Source organism: Salvia splendens, chromosome 5, assembly GCF_004379255.2.
Source record: "Salvia splendens isolate huo1 chromosome 5, SspV2, whole genome shotgun sequence".
Classification (NCBI taxonomy): Eukaryota; Viridiplantae; Streptophyta; class Magnoliopsida; order Lamiales; family Lamiaceae; genus Salvia; species Salvia splendens.
In genome coordinates this window covers 35,242,671-35,249,859 of record NC_056036.1, presented here as the reverse complement: position 1 = coordinate 35,249,859, position 7,189 = coordinate 35,242,671, and the positions used below count along the sequence as shown (strand labels likewise).

The 7,189-nt window shown below is 37.7% G+C and overlaps 1 pseudogene; it reads right to left on the bottom strand.

The window, feature by feature from the left end:
* Positions 1-2,083: 2,083 nt before the first annotated feature.
* On the bottom strand, positions 2,084-4,393 carry LOC121802066 (annotated as a pseudogene).
* Positions 4,394-7,189: the final 2,796 nt, after the last annotated feature.

Here is a 7,189-nt window from a genome sequence, read left to right as displayed (position 1 = left end):
ACAAATTTCATACTCAAAATTTCGAAATTTGAGTTTCTTCCCCAATCATCCAAACAAAATTTTCTCATGCTTATAACACACAATCATGCTTGATAAGACTCTCTTAACATGTTTGCACATAAACTTAGATCATTTACCAAGGATTCAAATCAAACTTCACACAACTTAATCAACAATCGCATAACTATCAAAGTTCTCAAGCAAACTCACTTTCCCACCGATTAACTTTGCGATTTATGATTCCTACACCCTCTATATGCATGTAGGATTCAAGAATAAAGTTTCAATGAAGGAGATGAGAAGAAAATCTTAGTTATACCTTCTTGAATCAAGAAAAACGAACGGTAGAACAAACGTTGACACGATTCATCCCTCTCCCTTCACCGCTGCCGCCGCTGCCACGAATCCGCAGTCGCGGTCCGCAGCGTCGCCGTCCACCGTCGCCGCCTCCGGCGGCGCTCTCTCTCTCTTCTAACTCTCGGTTTTCCTTCTCTCGTTTTCTCTCTCTCGGATTTCTAAATTGACGTCAAAGAAATGAAATGAAAGGAGGTGCTATTTATAGAAAAAAAATTATCATAAAAGACAAAAATTCACGTCTTTTCGTTTCGATGTGACGCGTAATTAATGTGGCGTTGAAAAACGTGCCTGATGTGACGCGATTCTTATCCATTTGGAAAACGTGCCTGATGTGACGCGATTCTTATCCAATTGGAAAACGTGCCTGATGTGACGCGGTTCTTATCCAACTTTTCGTCTCGATTTGTTGTCGAAAGTGTATTTGATACGTGGTTTATTCTTTCGTGTAGGTAACGATTTAGCGGGTCGTTACAATGGGCGTTGGTCCGACCGTCAACTTCGTCGCCAACGGCAACCAACACAACATGGGCTATTATTTGGCGGATGAGATATACCATATGTGGCCCATCTTTGTGAAGACGACCAGGTGCCCAGTAGATGAAAATAACATATATTTTGCGGGTCGCCAAGAGGCAGCGCGCAAGGATGTGGAACGGGCATTCGGGGTGCTACAGGCTCGATGGGCGGCAATGAAGGGTCCCGCACGGCTGTGGTATGTTAACAGCATCGCCGACATCATGTACGCATGTATTATCATGCACAACAAGATTGTCGAAGATGAAGGTCCAGCACTGACTGATTGGACCAACGATGATGCGGATGCTGCGGGTCTAAGCCATAGCGTGGCCACTGGAAATGTCCGCATGGGGATACCCCACGACGATGTTGATCGAGTCTGTGCATTCGCCAACATGCGCCAAAAACAAGCTCATGTTCGACTCCAGAACGATATTATTGAAGAAGTATGGCAGCGGAGGGGTCGTCGTTGATGTGAGGGTGGGCATTATTGAAATGTATTTTTTAATTTGGTGAAATGTACTTTTCTTTTTTTTTATTAATGGAATATTTTTCCCTATTTGTGTCGACTATTTAATTCCGTAAATTTCTTACTTCCGAAAATTGTTTAATTTGTGAATTTGTGAATTTTTTTATTGTGGGAATTTCGCGGGGAATTCCGCCACTGTGCAGTGGGAATTCCGTATGACGTGGCAGTGCAGTGGGAAGTTCGTATGACGTGACAGGAGGTGTTTTTGAGAATTCCGCGGGGAATTCTGTCGGGAATTCCGCGCCACTGCTGATGCTCGTAAGAGGACTTCTACAAATTTGTTGAGAATAAATTTATAAAGTAATAATTAAAAAACTTAGTATATTATTGTAGAGTGTGAAATCTTTTAGAATTTACATTTTTCTATGCTTTATCCTCATGAGGAATAAATTCGCAATTCCGTCCACATTCTCATCCTTTAAATAAAGAAAAGGTTGCTTAAAAGTCAAAATCATCCATATATTCCATTCGACTTCGTTAAAATTACCATTTAATATTAGAGGTGAAAGACTGAGTTATGTTGCTCATTCTTTAGTCACTTAGTTGCAATAATATTTTTTGTTTGAGAATACATTCTTTAGGTGGTGTTTATATTGGATTCGGAGGAATACAATTTAAGAGGGAAAGGAAAATTAACATCTAAAATTAGTAATTCCAAAGAAACTAAATCAGTTACTCATGTTAATCGAAAACACTTGTTCACAAATTTTCTTTCAACAAGAAAAAAGCAGCCTTACATATGGAGTAATTCTTTAAAGCACTAACAATAGTGAAGTAAAACTTCATGAATATATCAAATTACTGAAGGGATAAATATATACAGAAAAAAGTGTTCCAGATTGAATAAGATGAGGATGAGAAAAGGGTTTCCATCTCTACTCCTCAAAAACAATAACTTCCCTTGCAGCCAGCAATCTCAAGCACTGCTGCTGCTGCTGCTCGCCTTCCTTCCAAACACACGGTTCGACCAATTTGGCTTCGATGACACGCCTCGTTTGAGCGCTGGTATCCCCAGCGGATTGTCCTTGCTCTGCTCAAACCATGTCAATACGTCAGCACTCCAAGAATGAGCAAAATAATGAAGAATGAAAATGGATTTACCATTAGGCAAGTTCCTGCATCAACATCACAGACAGGGTATTCGTGTGGACAGCAGCTCTCGCTGTCATCGCAGCACGTGGCAGACTCCAATGGGCAGCAGCCCCAGCCAAAGCAGAATCTGCCATATTGGTACACACAGCAGCAGGTGCTCCCCTCTGGGCACGTTTGGTAGTCATCACATACGACAGGCGGTTTCACCGGACTGGGAGGAGACGGCCCAGGGTTAGGTGGATTCTGCCCTGTTTTGAAAGGGTAAGAAGCTTCCATTGCTATACCACACTTCCCCGTGCTCACATTAGCCACGTTGCGCTCAACCTTGATGTACCCTTCCTCTCCCCAGCTCGTCCCCCATGAGTTTCTCACGATCCAGTAATCTTTTCCCTTCTCAGTACCGTATCCAACAGCAACCACGCCATGGTCTAGCTCGGTCCCACAGTGACCGGTGAAGACACCCTAATGTGCAAATACAATACATAACATAAGCATCTACTCAACTTATACATTTTAAACACATTTGTCAAAAGCATACCGATTCATAGAGCTGGAAAGCTCTGCCCCCTGCTTCAATAGCAACAGCGATTGGTTGATTCGCCACGGCTTTCTTCAAGGCTTTCTCATCGTTCTCAGGGACATCTTCGTACGAATCTATGGAGACTACTCTCGCATTTTTCTGAAGGATCGAAACACAATTGATCAAGCTAATGAATCAAATTATGTTATACTAGTAAATAAGTAATAAGGCAAAGAGATTCAGACCCGGTTGATATCACAAGTGCCATCAACACCGCTATAGGGGTAGTCTATCTCTGTGTCAATGCCACCATTTTTGACGATGAAAGCAAAAGCATCATCCATATATCCACCATTGCAACCCTGATTGCTTGATGTATCACAATCAACTAACTCCTGCTCCGACAGAACGTTCAAATCTCCGGTGACTATCTGATTCACCCCTTCCACAGCACCGATCGTTGAGAAAGCCCAGCAACTCCCTTCAATCAAATAAACACAATCAACTAACTATCCAAAATCGAAAAGCCCCAATCTAACAAAACAAAAACTTTCTTAAAATTAGAGCTCCAAAGCAATGAATTTCAAATTTTGCAACGCATTGATAGTATTCGAATTTAGGGCTTTTGGTGATGATGCTGAGAAACAATTCAATTTAGGGTTTTAGAAAAACATACCGCACTGTCCCTGATCTTTAATGGGAGCAACGGCGCCTTTGTCTCTCCAGTCTACAGAGTCGGGCAACTTCTCCCCTGCGTTGACGGCGTAGAGATGACTCGCTTGCGGCTTCATGACCCGCTTCTTCTGGTGCAGCCGCCCAGCGACGAACATCGAGCGGTACTCCTCGTTGTCAAATCGGCGAAGCGGTTGAGCCCCAGTTTGTACGGACGGTCGACGGAGTTGTGCTCGTTGATGAACTTCATGTTATCCTTGAAGATCTCGAAGCGGTCACCCTTCTCGGAAATGGCGTTGTAGGACTTTCCGTGCTTCGCAAGCCAGGACTCGTACACCGACACCAGATTCTCGTGTGAAGTAGTCGTGTGATGCTTCTGATCGTAGGGGATTATAGTCATGTCGAGGGCGGAGGATAGGAGGAAGAGAGAGAGGGAAATGGTAAGTATTAGAGGAGAAGCCATTGTTGGAGACGGGAGAGAAGAGGCTGGTTCCGTGGATTCTTATAGGAAAAAAAAGGATGGGAATGGGGTGGATTAATTATGGGGGATGGGCTGAAATCATATGAATTTTGAGAAAAATGGAGATAGGTTTTGGTGGATTGTGGAGACGACGACGACGACGAAGATTAGCAATAAGCGTTTGCGAAAGAGAAGGGAACAGTTGTGGCATTTTCACTTTTTCAGAGCTTCGTCAACTTCTGTTGTAGAGTTGGTTGGCTATTTTTGTTTGAAGATAAATCTTTTTCAAAATATATACTAGTAATAATTTCAGGATTATCACATAATAGTATTTTATTAATTCGTGCATAATAAAATTACACGGAAATCCATTATAAATCTATAATCTTTGTGGGGATCAAAGCATAGCATATAGTTATGTTATGTAACTTCGACATACGAGTAAATTAATTAACGATTACCATATTATTATTTTGGTTTTTGTTGGAGCATCCAAGATGGTTTTCGATTTTTTTATTCAATTCAGCCTCTTCTTATCAGTCAACTTCTGATGAATTTAGTCTTCAACAATAGCTAAGTAAGGATGGTAGATAGTTTTCAATTCCAAAACTTTTAGAAACAAAAATAAATTAAATGATAGGAACTTTAAGCTCCTCCCTTATTCTGACTGCATCCGTCACTAGTGCCTTGGTAGTATGTTGAGTTAACAGTTACTCCTATAAGAAATTTTCATTAAAAACATCTTTAAAAGAAATTGAAACTATATATGTGGCCTTTTTTTTTAAAAGCAAAGATATACTAATATGAAGACATCTTGAACAACAATATTTCCCAATTAGGGTGAAAATTATGAGTCAAAATAGTCGGGCTAAAAATAGAAGTAGAAAAACAAGCTAATGCATGAGGATTCTGTTTAGACTAGTTTATTTTTGTTTGCTAATTGCTAAATTTTCTTTAATCGTTACACAATTTCTTTGCCAGTTGATTGTAGAAAATAATATCTCTTGACTCAGAATTCGAAGAGGATATTGTTTATAATGTGCCCAATTTCCAATTTGTTGGGATATTCAGAAGTCTGAACCAATCTAGATCCCTCTGGCTCTGGAGATAGAATCTAAGAATATACTCCATAAAAGGAAAATTTCAAGTTATGGGCATATATTTTCATTTTGACACTATATACCTTACAAACTCCAGGAATAACCACACGTTCTAATGAATGTCTTTAATTAATTAATGAAAAATTAATAAGTAGGTTAATGTTTGTGCTTACATATATAAAAGGAGTATAGATGAGAAATTGATATGGAAGGAGATCGATCTGATGCGCACTGACATGAATCGTTTTATTAAGGGGTATTGGCCTCTAGTATCATGGAACTTTTTAAAAGTTGGATTTTTTCCACAAACTTCAAATTTAATTAATAATATCACGAACTTTAGCCGAGTTTGTTATTTTCCACTAACAAAAGATTTTGACTATATTAGATTGCAGAACAATTTTGGAGGGTGTGCTTCAAGAAAAACTATCATCAAAGATTGAAGAACTTGAAGCTCTCAAAGTTGTTGTTAACGAAAAAAAATTTGTATCTTGATATTATTTGCTAGAATTTTTTTTTACCGTTGGAAAATAACAAACTAGGATAAAATTCGTGATATTATAATTGCTAAGTAGAAAGTTCGTGGGAAAAAACCCAACTTTTTGAAAATTCCATGAAATTAGTAGCCAATATCCTTTTTATTAATCATCAATTATGCATGTAATTTCCACTATTATCCATAATGGCATGGTATATATGAGAATCCTTTGTGGTTGCTGTTAAAATCAATTTTGGAGTAATGTACTGATTGATAAGTTGTAAAATTGATTAAACGGTAGTAATTTACATACAAACAACTAAAAAAAGTAAATCACAAATAGGAATTTTTTTATATTTTTTTTAGATGATAGATACTGCTATTACCTAAAATAGATTCTACTAACATGTGTGATTGTAGATACAAAAATATGACTGCGAAGTGTTGATGCCCATGCCTTGATCCATTCCTCCATGTCCACCGCACATTCAATATTTATATTTTTTCCATATCTAACGAATCAAAACAAAATACTTGAATCTAAATCTACATGCATGAAGGTGAGGTTTATATAACAATTCAAGTTGAGTATACTACAAAATCAAGCAGAGTTGTTTAGGGATTTTATTTTTTAATTAGGCGCAGCTTTTATAAGATTCTCAAAAAACCAAGCATTGATATTTTCATTTATTGTAGTGTTTTATTTAGGACTGATACATGCTGAATCTCATTTTTTTAAAGAGTTTAATTAATTGATTTTTACTTAATTAAAGTTTTATTTAGAACTTGTAACAATATAATATCCCAAAATCATCATAAAGTAAACACTAGAAGATATGAAATTCAAGAAAAATACATTTTGCAATTTTACAATTGAATCCGAAGATTTACAATAATATGTTAAAACTTAATGAAAAGTTTAAGTTGTTCAATGTAACAAAGATTGAAAAATAATACTACTCCCTAAATGTGACTTTGTGTTTCTTTAAATAGCAACTATTGTTAACTTTAGATCTATTGTTATATCATATACATAAGTGTCCATTAGTTTTCTTAGATAAGAATTTTTTTTGGATTAACACTATATCTTTTATGATAGGTAGTCAAAGTCTATCTGAGTTCGATGACAAGTTCCATCATTCAAATTACAATGCAAAATGCTTAGTTGAGTCTTACGTAAATACTACTCCACATTATTGTTTATAAAAAAGACAAATATATGTCGATAAGCAAAACACACAGTGTGACAAAAAAATCTTCTCATTAATGGATAGAAATGGATGTATAGAGTTTTACACATTTCTCATGCTCAAGCACGTGCAGGCGTACGAGCACCGCGTGCTCGTTACCTCACATAGTCATGCTTTACTATCAAAATGCATGGCGATGCACATGTGATAAGGCTTGAGTTTTCTCTCTCTTTTCGTCTAGGGGGATTTTGCCCTTTATCTGAATAAATGAATAG